Source organism: Rhinoraja longicauda, chromosome 15 (assembly GCF_053455715.1).
Source record: "Rhinoraja longicauda isolate Sanriku21f chromosome 15, sRhiLon1.1, whole genome shotgun sequence".
NCBI lineage: Eukaryota > Metazoa > Chordata > Chondrichthyes > Rajiformes > Arhynchobatidae > Rhinoraja > Rhinoraja longicauda.
In genome coordinates, this window is record NC_135967.1 from 43,844,718 (window position 1) to 43,864,306 (window position 19,589).

The 19,589-nt window shown below is 45.0% G+C and overlaps 1 protein-coding gene across 1 annotated transcript in view; it reads right to left on the bottom strand.

Moving 5' to 3' along the window:
* Positions 1 to 19,215, bottom strand: part of LOC144600687 (actin-binding protein WASF3-like) — a 54,877-nt gene extending 35,662 nt beyond the window's left edge. The window contains exon 1 of the mRNA XM_078412577.1: positions 19,051 to 19,215. The gene's annotated coding sequence lies outside the window, so the exon portion shown is untranslated. The remainder of the gene's footprint in view (positions 1 to 19,050) is intronic.
* Between the last annotated feature and the right edge of the window lie 374 nt (positions 19,216 to 19,589).

The following is a 19,589-nucleotide window of genomic DNA, read 5'->3' on the forward strand; positions in this document are numbered from 1 at the left end:
GTCCACGCCAACCAGCGATCCCCGCACGTCAAAATTATCCTACACACACACACGCGCACACACAAACACACTAAGGACACGTTTACAATTTTACCAAGCCAATTAACCTACAGACCTGCACGTCTTTGGAGTGTGGGAGGAAACCTAAGCACCCAAAAAAATCCCATGCAGATCACGGGGAATAGGCAATAGACAATAGACAATAGGTGCAGGAGGAGGCCATTCGGCCCTTCGAGCCAGCACCGCCATTCAATGTGATCATGGCTGATCATTCTCAATCAGTACCCCGTTCCTGCCTTCTCCCCTTACCCCCTGACTCCGCTATCCTTAAGAGCTCTATCCAGCTCTCTCTTGAATGCATTCAGAGAATTGGCCTCCACTGCCTTCTGAGGCAGAGAATTCCACAGATTCACAACTCTCTGACTGAAAATGTTTTTCCTCATCCCAGTTCTAAATGGCCTACCCCTTATTCTTAAACTGTGGCCCCTTGTTCTGGACTCCCCCAACATTGGGAACATGCCTCTAACGTGTCCAACCCCTTAATAATCTTATACATTTCGATAAGATCCCCTCTCATCCTTCTAAATTCCAGTGCCGTACATACAAACGTTGTACAGACAGCACCCGTAGTCAAGATCGAACCTGGGTCTCTGGCGCTATGAGGCAGCAACTCTACCGCTGCGCCACCGTGCCGCCTTTTCTGCAAACCATGATGACCGAGTGAAAAGCATTAAGACTGCTTCCCTGCCAAGGCAATATGAATTCAGCACACAAGCCATGGATCAAACGGCCACTGCAGCGTCATATCTTATCATCTACATCGTGCCTCTTGCTAACCCATCAATGAAACAAGTTATGAAGGCAAGCCAATAATCAAGCAATTTTGGCAGACTACAGGATTCAACATCAAAAAATGTTGGTGATTCATGAGGTGAAGGTACATCGACATGCATGAAGGATTCAAGGTAAAAAGCCTGACTGTGACAATAACTTCAAAAATGATTTGATGATGTCCTTGAAGATTCCCTGCAAAACCTCAACAACTTAGTCAAGGAGCCTGGCTTTGAAGAAGGGGGAGGAAGCTGATGTGGTAGAATTACTCAAATCCTCCACACTGTCAAACGAGAATGTAATGCAACTCGAAAATTAAACACTTGAAAGCGGGCAGCACAGTGGCTCAGCTGGTAGCATGATGGAGCAGCTGTCGAGTTGCTGCCTTGCAGCACCAGGGACCCGGGTTCACAAGTTATAGGAGTAGAATAAGGCCATTCGGCCCATCGAGTCTACTCTGCCATTCAATCATGGCTGATCTCTGCCTCCTAATACCATTTTCCTGCCTTCTCCCCATAACCCTTGACTTACTCATTCCTGGAATCACTCTTGTAAACCTCCTCTGGACCCTCTCCAGAGCCAGCACATCCTTCCTCAGATACGGGGCCCAGATTTGCTCACAGTACTCCAAATGTAGCCTAACCAGCGCCTGAGAGAGCCTCAGCATTACATCCCTGTTTTTGCATTCCGGTCCTCTTGATATAGCATTGAATTTGCATTCCTTGCAACCGATTCGACTTGCAAATTATCTTTCTGGGAGTCCTGCACCAGCACTCCCAAGTCCATTTGCACCTCTGATTCCTGGATTCTCTCTCCATTTAGAAAATAATATACACCTTTATTCTTATTACCAAAATGCATGACTCCGCGCTTTGCTGAACTGAATTTCATCTGCCACTTCTCTGCCCATTCTCCAAGTCCTTCTGCAGAGTCCTTTAGATTTTAATATTTTTTTAGATTCAGAGATACAGCGCGGAAACAGGCCCTTCGGCCCACCGAGTCCGCGCCGCCCAACGATCCCCGCACATTAACACTATCCAACACATACTAGGGACAATTTTTACATTTACCCAGTCAATTAACCTACATACCTGTACGTCTTTGGAGTGTGGGAGGAAACCGAAGATCTCGGAGAAAACCCACGCAGGTCACGGAGAGAACGTACAAACTCCGTACAGACGGCGCCCGTAGTCAGGATCGAACCCGGGTCTCCGGCGCTGCATTCGCTGTAAGGCAGCAACTCTACCGCTGCGCCACCGTGCCGCCCACGGCCTTGCTTCCTCTACACTGCCTGCCCCTTCACCTACCTTAGCATCATCTGCAAACTTGGTCACGAAGCCTTCAATCCCCTTATCCAAACCATCAATCAGTTTGATCCTGACTGCGGGTGCTGTCTATATGGAGTTTGCATGTTCTCCCTGTGACCGTGTGGGTTTTTCTCCAGTTTTCTCCCGCATTCCAAACACATGCTGGTTTGTTGGTCAATTGGCTCCTGGATAAGAAATTGTCCCTGGTGTGTAGGATAGAACTCGTGTATGGGTGATCACTGGTCAGCCCAGACTCGGTGGGCCGAAGGGCCTGTTTCCGCGCTGTATCTCTAAAACTAAACCACCACCACCTCAAATGTTAACAACAGAATGACTGAGGGCAAGGCCAACTTCTCTCTTCATTCAAAAATGAACCTGTACCTTTTCCAGTATCTTCTGCACTTTATTTCAATGACATTAAAAAAGGATTTATCAAAGAAGATTGGTCATTGTTTTGGTAAAAGTCTAGTCATTTTTTCCATAAATTCAACTTAGTGAAATAGCAATGGAAATCTTTACCAGAGGACAAGGAACGTGGTTCAAAAGTGAATAGGATAATCAATGATGGCACTAATTATAGGTTTAGCTTTATTATTGTCACGTGTACTGAGGTACAGTGAAAAGCTTTCTTTTGCACGTTATCTTTGCAGGCGGAACATGGCGGCACGGTGGCGCAGCAGTAGAGTTGCTGCCTCACGTTGTCAGGGACCCAGGTTCGATCCCGACTATGGGTGCTGTCTGTACGGAGTTTGCACGTTCTCCACTTGACCACATGGGTTTTCTCTGGATGCTCCAGTTTCCTCCCACACTCCAAAGACGTACAAGTTTGCAGGTTAATTGGCTTTGGTAAAATTGTAAATTGTCCCTAGTGTGTGTAGGATAGTGCTAGTGTACGAGGTGATCGTTGGTCGGCGTGGACTCAGTGGGCCGAAGGGCCTGTTTCCGTGTTGAATTTCTAAAGTAAAATATCTAAAGTAGAAATCTCAGATATACCATACATATATCGTCAATTAAGTCAAACTCAACTACGACAGATAGAGCAAAGGGGAAGATACAGAGTGCAGAATATAGTTCTCAGCAGTATAGCTGAATAGTTTCACAAAGTCCAATGTCCATAATGGGGTAGAGGTGAATCGGACAGTACTCTAGCTGATGGAAGGACCGTTCGGAAGCCTGATAACAGAGGGGATGAACCTGTTCCCGAGTCTGGTGGTGCGCGCTTTAAAGCTTCTGTATCTTCAGCTGGACGGCAATAGGAAGATGGAGCAACAACCGAACTTTACCAAAATAAAAGCAATGATAGTTCTCCAATCGTCTTTGGTTAATTGTTTTTTAATGTCATAGAGAAAGATGTGGGAAAAGGGTACAAGTTCATCCTTGAATGAAGAGAACAGCCCCACCTCATTGTCTCAGTAACAAACCTCTTTGGTCCTCCACCCCCATCACAAACATCACTGATCATTGTTGTCTCAGATTAATTAATATTTCTTCAACATTAATAAAATTCTTGCCCCTTTAGTTTTTATTTTAGAGATACAGCACGGAAACAGGCCATTCGGCCCACCGAGACCACACCGACCATCGATCATCCGTTCACACTAGTTCTATGTTGTCCTACTTTCTCACCACGTCCCGACACACTGGGGGGCAATTTCACAGGGCCCAATTAACCTACAAACCCGCAAATCTTTTGCAATTTTGGAATTTCCCGGAGTTTTTTCCCAAATTTTTATCCGGTTTTTCGCCTCTCCCAGGAGATCACACGGTTCTTTTGGGTGGGAAGAAGGGCGATAGTGGGAAGGGGGTTGGGGTAGGATCAGCCATGAGCGTATTGAATGGCGGAGCGGGCTCGAGGGGCCGGTTGGCCTACTCCTGCTCCTATTTTCTTGTGTTCTTGTGTTCTTGTGTAATGCAGTAGGAAACCAGAGCACCCGGAGGAAACCCACTTGGTCACCAACATGGATGTCCTCCAGAGATGCTGCTTGACCCGCTGAGTTGCTCTGGCATTTCTGGGTCTTAACCTTGGTAATCCAGCATCTGCAGTTTGGGTGGGGGGGGGGAGGGGGGTGGGGGGGGAGGGGGGTGGGGGGGCTGTTTGGCTGCCAGATGCATGGAGTGAATGACAAAAGCTAGAGGTGAAAAGGAGACAATAATAACATAAATCCGTGCGGAATCCATTGAGAATATTTAAAGCTCTTCACCTCAAAACTCCTTAACGAAGCTATCATTTAATCTTTGCCACATGATGATCCATATTATCAAACCTTTCCGCGACCAAGCATGGCCTTAAATTGAATTAGGCTTCTTATAAGTTATTACCATGTATTTAATATTCCAACGTATTCAAGTAAATTATGCACACTGTTAGTGCATTTGAGATGGAGTGTATGAACTATTGACCTCCATGCTTTAGAAATGCCAGTGTATTCTAATAGCAGCCATCCAATGGTTATTATATTTGTATTTGTGAACTTAGGCCAGTAGGATATTGTTTTGTAACCTAAACAAAACTGGTGTTGGCTCATTATTTTTTCAAGCAGGGGTTGAAACAACTATTTTTTATGCAGCAGATCATAACTACTATTCCAGTACATGGATAATGATATTATACATATATAAGTGTAAGAATATAACTGCAGATGCTGGTACAACTCGAAGGTATTTATTTCACAAAATGCTGGAGTGACTGACCTGCTGAGTTACACATATATCACATGGATATACAAGTTCTAAACATGATTGAATTTTGAAATCTCGCCTTTTATTTTGCATAATCTCATGCACAAAATGCCTGGAATTAATTTTAAACAGTCTACATTTTTGTGGTACTGCATGATTAGGAATAATCCATGTAAAAATTTCGGATTGCAAAATAGATTTTTTTAAATAATAAATCTCGGCAGCAAATCTTTGCTCGAGCGCATTTGGAGCAAGGGCAGAGATACAATTCTGGTGTCATTTTACCAGACGTTGAGGTGGAATATTGAGGAATTCATACGATCAGAGCAGGGTTAAAGAGCCGAAGATAGACACAAAATGCTGGAGTAACTCAGCGGGGCAGGCAGCTTCTCTGGAGAGAAGGAATGGGCGACGTTTCGGGTCGAGACCATTCTTCAGACTGAAAGGGAAACGAGAGGTATAGACGATGATGTGGTGAGATTATATAGAACAAATGAATGAAAGATATGCAAAAAAGTAACAATGATAAAGGAATCAGACCTGTTTGCTGGGTGAGAACGAGAAGCTGGTGTGACTTGGGTGGGAGGGAGAGGGAATGCAGGGGTTACTTGAAGTTAGAGAAATCAAATCAATCAGTCTGAAGAAGGATCTCGACCCGAAACATCGATCAGTCTGAAGAAGGGTTTCAACACGAAACGTCACCCATTTCTTCTCTCCAGAGATGCTGCCCGTCCCGCTGAGTTACTCCAGCATCTTGTGTCTATCTTCAATATTCATACTACTGGGCTGTAAGGTGCCCAACGCGAAATATGAGGTGCTGTTCCTCCAATTTGGGTTTAGCCTCACTCTGACAATGGAGGAGGCCTTGGACAGAAAGGTCAGTGTGGGAATGGGAGGGGGAGTTAAAGTGTTTAGCATTTGGGAGATCGGGTAGGTCCAGGCGGACTAAGCGAAGGTGTTCAGCGAAACGATCACCCAGTCTACATTTGGCCTCACCGATGTATAAGAGTCCACATCTTGAACAACGGATACAGTAGATGAGGTTGGAGGAGCTGCAAATGAACCTCTGCATAACCTGAAAGGACTGTCGGGATCCCTGGACAGAGTCAAGGGAGGAGGTATAGGGACAGGTGTTGCAGGAGATGTTACGTTACATTATTTTGAGGCAATTTAAAAAACAATAAATCTGAAGCTTTTTCACTGTACCCAAAATCACTACTACTTACAGTGTAATAAATTTAAACAGTTTTAATATGAGCCAATATCTCATTCTAATTTCCTTGCATCAACTGTTCTACTTTTTAGGACAGTGCATTAATTTTTTGTAAAAGTGTCGAATTTTACACAATGTTAAATTTTTCAGGAATCCAATTCCAAATTATATCATTACATGTAGTAAATTTTACTGCACATTCTCAGACAACCATCTTCATCGTTTAGCAAAGGGGTTGGCCCAGAAGACGGTCTACATGAAGGCACGGTGGCGCAGCGGTAGAGTTGCTGCCTTGCAGTGCCAGAGACCCGGGTTCGATCCTGACCATGGGCGCTGTCTGTAAGGAGTTCGTACGTTCTCCCCTTGGATTTTCTCCGGGATCTCTGGACTCTTCCCACACTCCAAACGTTTCTACAGGTTTTTGAAAAAAGACACAAAAAGCTGGAGTAACTCAGCGGGACAGGCAACATCTCTGGCGAGAAGGAATGGGTGACGTTCCGGGTTGAGACCCTTCTTCATTAAAGTCACCCATTCCTTCTCTCCAGAGATGCTGCCTGTCCCGCTGAGTTACTCCAGCTTTTTTGTGTATCTTCGGTGTAAACCAGCATCTGCAGTTCCACCCTACACATTTCAACAGCTTCTTACAGGTTTGGACTGTAGGTTAATTGGCTTCGGTAAATTTTGTAAATCGTCCCAAGTGCGTAGGATATTGCTGGTATCACAAAATGCTGGAGTAACTCAGCGGGTCAGGCAGCATCTAGGAGAGAAGGAATGGGTGACGTTTCGGGTCGAGACCCTTCTTCAGACTGATAGTGCTGGTGTGCGGGGATCGCTGGTTGGCGTGGACATGGTGGGCTGAAGGGCCTGTTTTAGCACTGTGTCTCTAAAAACTAAAGCAAAATCTAGAAAAAGAATTAATTCCACTTCAGGCGCACACATCCCATCGAATCAGAAAGATTTGGAAAGAAATAAATCTATTTCTACCCGAGTTCCTCAAGGCAATCCTAAGATAAAACTCGATCGGTCCAGGTAACTTTAGTGAGGTGACTTGTGGAACTAGACATCAAAGGTTGGAGGGGGATTCACCTGTGGAGGGCCCGTAGCTGAACCCACTCTTTCAGTCACCTCCTTGTACATGTGCTCTTTCACATCTTATTCCAGTCACTGAAAGGAAGCATGCAGGTACAGCAGGCAGTGAAGAAAGCCAATGGAATGTTGGCCTTCATAACAAGAGGAGTTGAGTATAGGAGCAAAGAGGTCCTTCTGCAGTTGTACAGGGCCCTAGTGAGACCGCACCTGGAGTACTGTGTGCAGTTTTGGTCTCCAAATTTGAGGAAGGATATTCTTGCTATTGAGGGCGTGCAGCGTAGGTTTACCAGGTTAATTCCTGGAATGGCAGGACTGTCATATGTTGAAAGACTGGAGCGACTAGGCTTGTATACACTGGAATTTAGAAGGATGAGAGGAGATCTTATCGAAACGCATAAGATTATTAAGGGGTTGGACACGTTAGAGGCAGGAAACATGTTCCCAATGTTGGGGGAGTCCAGAACAAGAGGCCACAGTTTAAGAATAAGGGGTAGGCCATATAGAACTGAGATGAGGGAAAACTTTTTCAGTCAGAGAGTTGTGAATCTGTGGAATTCTCTGCCTCAGAAGGCAGTGGAGGCCGATTCTCTGAATGCATTCAAGAGAGAGCTAGATAGAGCTCTTAAGGATAGCGGAGTCAGGGGGTATGGGGAGAAGGCAGGAACGGGGTACTGATTGAGAATGATCAGCCATGATCATATTGAATGGCGGTGCTGGCTCGAAGGGCCGAATGGCCTCCTCCTGCACCTATTGTCTATTGTCTATTGCTGGGGGTCAGTTTCTATAAATCCCAAAACATAGAAATGAAGAAAACAGCAGCAGTGGGCCTTTTTGAGCCTGTTTTATAGAGTCACAGAGTTATACAGCATGGAATCAGGCCCTTCGGCCCAACGTGCCCACACTGGCCAACATGTGCCAGCTACACTAGTCCCACCTGCCTGCATTTGGCCCAGATCCTTCTAAACCAGTACGTGTCTAAATGTTTCTTAAACATTGCAATTGTACCTGCCTGAACTACCTCCTCTGGCAGCTCGTTCCATGAACCCCCCAACCTTTGTATGAAAATGTTACCCCTCTCTGGCGCTGTGAGAACATAGCTCTACCACTGTGTTACTGCTGGCATTTAAAAAACCATATGGATATCATCTAGATTTCTCAATAATAAAGAGATTCTCGCATTTTGGGAAGTCTAACATGGGCAGGACCTACACATTGAATGGGAGGGCTCTGGGGAGCGTTGTAGAGCAGAGGGATCTAGGAGTGGGGGTGCAAGGCTCCTTGAAGGTGGAGTCACAGGTAGATCGGGTGGTCAAAAAGGCTTTTGGCACATTGGCCTTCATCAGTCAGAGCATTGAGTATAGAAGTTGAGAGGTCATGTTGCAGTTGTATAAGACATTGGCGAGGCCGCATTTAGAGTATTGTGTTCAGTTCTGGGCACCATGCTAAAGGAATGTTGTCAAGCTGGAAAGGGTACAAAGAAGATTTACGAGAATGTTTCCAGTACTAGAGGGTCGGAGGTACAGGGAGAGGTTGAGTCGGCTGGGTCTCTATTCCTTGGAGCGCAGGAGGATGAGGGGTGATCTTATAGAGGTGTATAAAATCATGGGAGGAATAGATCGTGTAGATGCAGAGTCTCTTGTCCAGAGTAGGTGAATCAAGGACCAAAGGACATAGGTTTAAGGTGATGGGGAAAAGATTTAATAGGAATCTGAGGAGTAACGTTTTCATACAAAGGGTGGTGGGTGTATGGAACAAGCTGCCAGAGGAGGTAGTTGAGGCAGGGACTATCTTAGCATTTAAGAAACAGTTAGACAGGTACATGGGATAGGACAGGTTTGGAGGGATATGGGCCAATCACGGGCAGGTGGGACGAGTGTAGCTGGGACATGTTGGCCGGTGTGGGCAAGTTGGGCCGAAGGGCCTGTTTCTATGACTCTATTTGCTTCAATAATCAGTTGCACTGTTGAGCCCTAAAATAAATGATATGCACATCTTAAATCAAAATCAAATGAATCCAGACACAGATGCTCAATATCTTCTGGCTGCCATTGATCAGGTATAAAAGGCTAAATGTGCGTCCCAAGGCCCAGCTGGGTGTCTTGTTCAAAGAAAGCACAGAGAGCTATAATTTAACAAGGCTACCTGCACTTCTTCCAAAGGAATCTCCTGTGGAGAATAAAGTGTTGGTGCACTTTTCCCCCAAGTTCTTTTCCTGACTAATTGCTTCCTCGTTACATAAATCTGCTTCAGCTCATTAGATGCAGTTTAACCAATATCTGAACAGGCACGAGAAAGTGAGCCAGCAGCCCCACCAGCTGTGCCACCGTGCTACACACCAGTAGGAATGCATTTGGAATTTTGGCCACTGCAATGGAGTCAAAAGAGGTGTTAAGGAAAAAGCAAGTGCTCAAGTCACATCATTACAGGGAGAATGTGCAACACACACACAAGAAGACCTACATAACGATTACAAATGTGCAGGAAGGAACTGCAGATGCTCGTTTAAACCAAAGATAGACGCAAAATGCTGGAGTAACTCAGCGGGACGGGCAGCATCTCTGGAGAGAAGGAGCGGGTGCCATTTCGGGTCGAGACCCATCTTCAGACTGATGTCAGGGGAGAGGGAGATACATAGATGTGGAAGTGTGAGGTGTGAAAACAGGTCAAAGGGAATGAAGATCAAGGAAATTGTAGAATAGATCATTGTTAGCTGGGAGAAGGTAAGAGCAAAGTACACGGAGATAAAATGTAGTCGGAGACAGTAAGACTGGTCGGAGAACTGGGAAGGGGGAGCGATGGAGGGAGAGGGAAAGCAAGGGTTACTTGAAGTTAGAGAAGTCGATATTCATACTGATGGGGTGTACGCTGCCCAAGCGAAATATGAGGTGCTCCGATTTGCACTGGACTCAACTCTGACAGTGGGGGAGCCCTAGGACAGAAAGGTCAGTGTGGGAATGGGAGGGGGAGTTAAAGTGTTTAGCAAACGGGAGATCAGGTAGGTTAAAGATTACAAATATTGTGCCTTATAAATACGAAAAAACTGTTTTTTACATAAAATTGTATGTGTTGCTCGCCTTTCCTAACAGTATATTGAGTCACAGAGTCATAGAGTGATACAGTGATGAAACAGGCCCTTCAGCCCAACATGCACACACTGGCCAACATGTACCAGCTACACTAGTTCAATCGCTTCTGTGATATTTCTGAAAAAAGGTGATGCTCAGAAATAGCATGAATTATATATATTTTTTAAAACCCTTTAGCTTCAACAATAATGAATACATTATGTGTATTTCTGGGTTTCTTCACTTCCTTCCCACAGTCATTTTTAATCAGTCCAGTTATGCAGCATTTATTGTACAATAGGGATTTTGATGGCTTATCTACACATAGAGCCATAGAGTGATACAGTGTGGAAACGGGCCCTTCGGCCCAACTTTCCCACACCGGCCAATATGTCCCAGCCACACTAGTCCTGCCTGCCTGCGTTTGATCCATATCCCTCCAAACCTGTCCTATCCATGTACCTGTCTAACTGTTTTGTTAAATGTTGGGATAGTCCCTGCCTCAACTACCTCCTCTGGCAGCTCGTTCCATATACCCAGAACCCTTTGTGTGAAAAAGTTACCCCTCAGATTCCTGTTAAATATTTTCCCTTCGCCTTAAACCAATGTCCTCTGGTCCTCAATTCACCTACTCTGGGCAAGAAAATCTGTGCATCTACCCGATCTATTCCTCTCATGATTTTATACACCTCTATAAGATCACCCCTCATCCTCCTGCGCTCCAAGGAATAGAGACCCAGCCTACTCAACCTCTCCCTGTAGCTCACACCCTCTAGTCCTGGTAACATCCTCGTAAATCTCAGAACCCTTTCAAGCTTGACAATATCTTTCCAATAAACATGGTGCCCAGAACTGAACACAATATTCTAAATGCGGTCTCACCAACGTCTTACACAACTGCAACATGACCTCCCAAGTATGATGGCATTTTAAGGCAGAAGACTCGCAACAAAGGGATAGAATAATGGCAAATACCATTGCTACTCAAAGAAATGCAAGGTTTATGGGCAGCGAGAATAACTTTTATCATTCTGTCCAAGGGATGGCACACTTGCAAGAAACTAAAGACCTCCTTTTTAGATTTTTTTAGAGATACAGCGCAGAAACAGGCCCTTCGGCCCACCGGGTCCGCGCCGCCCAGCGATCCCCGCATATTAACACTATCCTACACCCACTAGGGACAATTTTTTTTTTTTACATTTGCCCAGCCAATTAACCTACATACCTGTACGTCTTTGGAGTGTGGGACGAAACCGAAGATCTCGGAGAAAACCCACGCAGGTCACGGGGAGAACGTGCAAACTCCGTACAGACAGCACCCGTGGTCAGGATCGAACCTGAGTCTCCGGCGCTGCATTCGCTGTAAGGCAGCAACTCTACCCCTGCGCCACCGTGCCGCCCTGCTGCTTTGTATACTCAAGGATAGACTCTCAAAATATAAATAATGCAGAGGCGAAGATTATTTCACTCACCCATCATTATATCTAGACATGCTGAAATTAACACAGGTCAATTGATTGTGATTCAGGTCAGTAATTAAAAAACAGAGATGTTAACAACTGATACACTAATTTACCATTGAATGTTTAGTCAATTTGGTTTAGATTCAATGAATGATAACAAAATCATGAGAGGAATAGATCAGGTAAATGCAGGGAGTCTCTCACCCAAAGTACGGGAAATCGAGAACCAACAGCTTAAGGTGGGGGGGGGGGGGATGATTTAATAGAAATCTGAGGGGTAATTTTGTTTTACACAAATGCTGGTGGGTGTGTGGAACGAGCTGCCAGAGGGGGTAGTTGAGGCAGGTATAAACTCAATATTTAAAAAAACATTTAGACAGAGGCATGAATTGGACAGATTTAGGAGGACATGGGCCAAACGCAGGCAGGTGGGACTGGTGGGGATGCAGCATGTTGGCCTGTTTTGATGCTGTACCACTGTAAGTGACAGGCTGTGATAAGACACAGATGAAGCATTCAAAAACCTCAACATTGTCATTCTGTCCTTGACACCCAAAAGTTATTTTCATCATTCCCTCTCTCCATTCTAAAACATGCCCTGAAACATCAATTTCTACACATGTTAAACTCAAATTTACACCTGTATTTGTCGATCATCAGGCAATTCACATGCATAAGTGCTGAAAAATCGCGCAATTAATTTTAATTTCTGACCAGCAGCAACATATTACTATGCAATAGTTAGCTAATTCAATGTTTAATCTTTAATGATTTCAAGTATTTAATTTTCTGCCTCAAGAATTCAAGAATGCCGTGTTATTAAGGCACAGTGAAAATAGTAGTAACAAAAATGATTTTTCTCGATATGTAAATTTTAAACGTATAAATAAATCTTACTTCTCCTTTGTCAAATAGGTTAAGGTAAGAAAAACTAATGAATCAAATTAATTATTACTGACATCATTGCCCTCACAAGCCAGTGCAGTAAACACACTTTTTTTGCAGTTAACACAAAATCAACACAAATTCATTTTAGTTTAGCTTAGAGATACAGCGTGGAAACAGGCCCTTCGGCCCACCGAGTCTGAACCAATTAGCGATCACCGTACACTGGTATGATCCCACACACATTAAGGATCATTTATAATTTTATCGAAATTATGAACCTACAAACTTGTACGTCTTTGGAGTGTGCGAGGAAACCGGTGCACCCGGAGAAAACCCACGCGGTCACAGAGATAAACTCCGTACAGACAGCACTTCAACTCCCCCTCCCATTCCCAGTCTGACCTTTCTGTCATGGGCCTCCTCCAGTGCCATAGTGAGGCCCACCGGAAATTGGAGGAACAGCACCTCATATTTCGCCTGGGCAGCTTGCAGCCCAGTGGTATGAACATCGACTTCTCCAACTTTAGATAGTCCCTCTGTCCCTCTCTTCCCCTCCCCCTTCCCAGATCTCCCTCTATCTCCCTGTCTCTACCTATATCCTATCTTTGTCCCGCCCCCCTGACATCAGTCTGAAGAAGGGTCTCGACCCGAAACGTCACCCATTCCTTCTCTCCTGAGATGCTGCCTGACCTGCTAAGTTACTCCAGCATTTTGTGAATAAATACCTTTGATTTGTACCAGCATCTGCAGTTATTTTCTTATAGCACCAATAGTCAGGATCGAACCTGGGTCCCTGGCGCTGTAAGGCAGCAACTCTACCGCTGTGCCACCATGCCACACTAATCTAATCTAAAATTATTACGAATGTTCGGGGAAGCTACAAAACAGAATATACTTCATGTAATTTTCTAATGGAAATTGTTCCAGTGACCTCCTACACTATTGCGCATGTGTTGGAAGACCACACATAACCTGTTACTGCATTAATAAAAACACTTGCAGAAACCAACTGTGTCTATCGTCAATAGCAATCATTTTAGTTTTTGACAACTTCAGTCGGAGCATTATAAATTCAAAATAAATGTCCGTGAAATAATAAGCTTATTCCGTATGCAGAGCAGCATAGAGTCCAGCTAATGATAAAGAACACCCAGGACTAGTCTGATCACCATAAATTACAGCCTTGCGAATGAACGATAATTATCCAGCTTTTTCCACATAGCTGGAAACGATCATGAAGCCTTGTTACTCCCTACAAAATCTGCATCCATGTCAGGAGTTATAGAAGATAGACACAAAAGGCTGGAGTAACTCAGCGGGACAGGCAGCAACTCTGGAGAGAAGGAATGGGTGACGTTTTGGGTTGAGACCCTTCTTCAGACTCATGGTTGTGCCACCCTTCAGATTTTCTTCTACTATCTTTGTCGGATTTTGAATTGAGTTGAATTGAATACATTTTATTAGCCAAGGATGTATACATACAGGAAATTTGCCTTGGTGCTTTGCTCGCAAGTACCAACAAGAGCATTTCAGGCATTTCAATAGACAATAGACAATAGGTGCAGGAGGAGGCCATTCGGCCCTTCGAGCCAGCACCGCCATTCAATGTGTTCATGGCTGATCATTCTCAATCAGTACCCCCATTCCTGCCTTCTCCCCATACCCATTGACTCCGCTATTCTTAAGAGCTCTATCCAGCTCTCTCTTGAATGCATTCAGAGAATTGGCCTCCACTGCCTTCTGAGGCAGAGAATTCCACAGATTCACAACTCTCTGACTGAATTTTTTTTTCCTCATCTCAGTTCTAAATGGCTTACCCCTTATTCTTAAACTGTGGCCCCTTGTTCTGGACTCCCCCAACATTGGGAATATGTTTCCTGCCTCTAACGTGTCCAACCCCTTAATAATCTTATACGTTTCGATAAGGTCCCCTTTCATCCTTCTAAATTCCAGTGTATACAAGCCTAGTCACTCCAGTCTTTCAACATATGACAGTCCCGCCATTCCGGGAATTAACCTAGTGAACCTACGCTGCACGCCCTCAATAGCAAGAATATCCTTCCTCAAATTTGGAGACCAAAACTGCACCCAGTACTCCAGGTGCGGTCTCACTAGGGCCCTGTACAACTGCAGAAGGACCTCTTTGCTCCTATACTCAACTCCTCTTGTTAACTCCTCTTGTTATGAAGGCCAACATTCCATTGGCTTTCTTCACTGCCTGCTGTACCTGCATGCTTCCTTTCAGTGACTGGAATAAGATGTGAAAGAGCACATGTACAAGGAGGTGAGTGAAAGAGTGGGTTCAGCTACGGGCCCTCCACAGGTGAATCCCCCTCCAACCTATGCTGCACGCCCTCAATTTCCTCCAATATTTAGACAGAAGATACACAAAAAGCTGGAGTAACTCAGCGGGTCAGGCAGCATCTCTGGAGAAAAGCCTGAAGAAGGGTCTCGACCCGAAACGTCACCCATTCCTTCTCTCCAGAGATGCTGCCTGTCCCGCTGAGTTACTCCAGCTTTTTGCGTGTATCTTCGGGTTTAAACAAGCATCTGCAGTTCCTTCCTACCAAAGATACTAGAGGAGCAAGATGAACCACTCCGTTGAAATTGCCTATCCTGAAGTGTAGTACGCAACTGAGCGTAACGTCCGCCATTTTAGTGTGCAAAACCCGCCGTCCGTTATGCCTCTTGCAGTGTAATCAGTGTTGTGGGGGAACAGTATGTGTGATGATACCATTATACCATTCTTGCTATTGAGGGCGTGCAGCGTAGGTTTACTAGGTTAATTCTCGGAATGGCAGGACTGTCATATGTTGAATGTCTGGAGCGACTAGGCTTGTATCTCTGGAATTTAGAAGGATGAAAGGGGATCTTATCGAAACGTATAAGATTATTAAGGGGTTGGACACATTAGAGGCAGGAAACATGTTCCCAATGTTGGGGGAGTCCAGAACCAGGGGCCACAGTTTAAGAATAAGGGGTAGGCCATTTAGAACAGAGATGAGGAAAAACTTTTTCAGTCAGAGAGTTGTGAATCTGTGGAATTCTCTGCCTCAGAGGGCAGTGGAGGCCAATTCTCTGAATACATTCAAGAGAGAGCTAGATAGAGCACTTGAGGATAGCGGAGTCAGGGGGTATGGTGAGAAGGCAGGAACGGGGTACTGATTGAGAATGATCAGCCATGATCACATTGAATGGCGGTGCTGGCTCGAAGGGCCAAATGGCCTACTCCTGCACCTATTGTCTATTGTCTATTGTCTAAAATGCAAAATATATCTCATCTATCAATTCACAGATTTTTGTTCTTTTTCTTTTAAAATGTTTCTACAAGTTTCTGCCTACTAAAATGGCGCCATGACACACTACGGTTTTTAGGGTCAAGCGGTCTATCTTGCTCTGCTCGGTTATCTTTGCTTTCGACACATTAGGAGTTACAGAGTCGGTACACTCACCCTGCAGCCCCAAAGAGCAAGACTTGAGTTTGCTGGGACATAAAGGCAAGATAACTTCCCGATGACTAATGCACATATTTTAGACTTGTTTTTAAAGTGGGTAGCACCAGCTGTATGTTCCTTCCCACAGCAGCTTGACCCAGTTTCCATGGCAGCATGTCTGAACCTCGTACCAATAAGCTTCCCACCATAAGTCAACTGCACCTCATTCAATGTTTGACTGAAAAGAAATGGTAAAAATAGACAATGGACAATAGGTGCAGGAGGAGGCCATTCGGCCCTTTGAGCCAGCACCGCCATTCAATGTGATCATGGCTGATCATTCTCAATCAGTACCCCGTTCCTGCCTTCTCCCCATACCCCCTGACTCCGCTATCCTTAAGAGCTCTATCTAGCTCTCTCTTGAATGCATTCAGAGAATTGGCCTCCACTGCCTTCTGGAAAAAAAAAGGAAAACCCATTGTAGGATTTTTAAAAAAGCAAACCCCAGTACAATTTAGAGAACAGCAAAGATAGATACAAAATGCTGGAGTAACTCAGCGGGACGGGCAGCATCTCTGGATGACTTTTTGGATCGAGACCCTTCTTCAGACCCTAATCAGCATCTGCAGTTCCTTCCTACACATTGGAAAACAGCAAGTTTCCGGTCAAAAACAATTCTACTATTAAAATATTAGATATATTTATAGGCACATATACATATAGATTAAATATCGAATAAATCCCTGAAGAAGGGTCCCGACCTGAAACATCACCTATCCATTTTCTTCAGAGATGCTGCCTGTTACTCCAGCGTTTTGAATCTATCTTTGACTCGATTAAATACATGTTTAAAATTGCAATTCAAGCTCCTGCACATATCATTGTTCCCACACTTAGAATTTTAATGACCCAACACTATAAAAGCGTATAATATTTATTTTCCTGCAGACAGAGAAATGTTTTTTGACATGTTAGCTCAGAGACGTTACAGCGGCCAAATTAGTTCATAGGTTCTAGGAGCAGAATTAGGCCATTCGGCCCATCAAGTCTACTCCGCCATTAAATCATGGCTGATCTATCTTTCCCTCTCAACCCCAATCTCCTGCCTTCTCCCCATAACCCGCACTAATCAAGAAACTATCTATCTTTGCCTTAAAAATATCCATTGACTTGGCCTCCACAGCCATCTGTGGCAATGAATCCCACAGATTCACCACCCTCTGACTAAAGAAATTCCTCCTCGTCTCCTTTCTAAAGGTACATCCTTTTATTCTGAGGTGATGACCTCTGGTCCTAGACTCTCCCACTGGTGGGAAACATTTACTGTATCCACATTCACTCTATCCAGGCCCTTCACCATTTGATAAGTTGCAATTGGTTCCCCTCCCCCCTCATCCTTCTAAACTCCAGCGAGTACAGGTCCAGTGCCGACATATGCTAACCCAATCATTCCTGGTAAACCTCCTCTGGACTCTCTCACAAATATAACCGTCTTTAACCAGATTCAAAATGTATAGTAAGAGATACTAACTCCTGCACCTTTTTAATTTTGTGATTATTTAAAGAATACAAAGCCTTAATAACTCTTGTACTGTACGTCATGAAAACGTTTGCAAAAATCAACATTACGACCGAGTGTGCAGAAAGGCCATTTTCTGCAGAAAGGAACTGCAGATGCTACTTTCTACTGAAGATAGACTTGATCTGATGAAAGGTTCCAAATCTGAAACCTGAAATCTGAATCTGAAAAGGTTCCAAATCAGCCATGATCACATTGAATGGCGTTGCTGGCTCGAAGGGCCGAATGGCCTCCTCCTGCACCTATTGTCTATTGTCTATTGTCCATTGTGAAACGTCACCCATCCCTTTTCTCCAGAGATGCTGCCTGACCAGCTGAGTTACTCCAACACTTTGTGTAGAAACATAGAAGCAAAGCTCGTTCCACATATCCACCACCCTCTGTGTCAAACACTTTGCCCTCATGTTCCTATTAAAGCTTTCCCCTCTCATCTTAAACCTCTGGCTCGAGAGTCCCCTAAAAAAATTCCGTAAATTCACCCTATCTATTCTCCTCGCGATTTTGTACACCTCTATTAGCTTCGGTCTCAGTTTGGTTTATTGTCACGTGTATTGAGGTACAGCGAAAAGCTTTTGTTGTGTGCTAACCAGTCGGTGGAAAGACAACACACAATTACAATCAAGCCATTTATAGTGTACAGATACATAGTAAAGGAATAACGTTTAGAGCAAGGATAACGTTTAGTGCAAGGATGACCAATTAGGTCACCCCTCATCTTCCTGCGCCCTAAGGAATAAAGTCTTAGACAGGCAAAGCCTTAGAGTCATAGACATAGTGTGATACAGCGTGGAAACAGGCCCTTCAGCCCAACTTGCCCACACCGTCATGTGGGCAAGTTGGTCCATATCTCTCCAAACTTGTCCTATCCATGTACCTGTCTAACTGTTTCTTAAACGTTGGGGTAGTCCCAGCCTCAACTACCTCCTCTGGCAGCTTGTTCCATACACACCCACCACCCTCTGTGTGAAAAGGTTACCCCCTCAGATTCCTATTAAATCTTTACCCCCTTCACCTTGAACCTATGTCCTCTTCTCATCGATTCCCCTACTCTGGGGGCAAGAGACTCTGTGCAGCTATCTACCCCGATCTATTCCTCTCACGCTGGCTGCAAAGCTATAAAGTTTGTCCAATGTCCAAGGGGAAATTTGCCCACTATCTTTGCAACAGCCAGGCTTATCCAGTGAGCATCTCAAGCATTAGCTGTGCAGTGCTCAACCCCAAGAGGGGTGTATTTGCAACCCAGTGTCAGGCTGGAAACTGCAATCCTGCACATGTGCATTTAGGATTCTTGTTACATGGGGCTCACAGTTAATACTCGCCCACATTTTTTTTTTAAATTGCACCCTGCAATTAATTGCAATATTAATGTATTGGCAGTGGTCGGGGGTTTGATCTTAATTCCATCCCCTGATCTCAGTACAAATGCTTGCAGCCATTGTGTTAAAGAGAGTGTGTAATAATATAAATGTATATATATATATATATAAAATTTATTTTTTTACCTGCTGCTGCTGCTGCTGCTGCTGCTGTTGCTGGTTTGTGTGCAGGGTGGGTAGATGCAATGTGGGGTCCCTGGTGGTGGAGGCTCCTGTTGCTGTGCTGGGTTCCCACGGTGCCAGGGGCTGGCTGGCGGGGAAGCTGATCCCGAACCCGCGGCCGCAGATGCTGCTGCTGCTGCTGCTGCTGCAGATCCAGCCCGCAGTGGGCAGCGCGCATGCGGCCCGCAGCCGCCGGGACCCACCACCCACCCGCTTAAAAGGGCAACGCGCTCGCTGCTGCCCACCTTAAACCCAGGGACACTCACTGTCCTGGCCCGCTGTTACCCCAGCACTCTGGGTACTGCTGGTGCAAAGCACCATCTCTCCACGGATCCCTGGTTCTGCACTCTCTTCTGCTATATTGTACTCTCCCACTCTACGCTCCCACTCCACGCTCCCACTCCACGCTCCCACTCTACACTACCCCGCCCCACTCTATTCTCCCACTCCACTCTCCCACTCCACTCTCCCACTCTACACTACCACTCTACTCTCCCACTCTA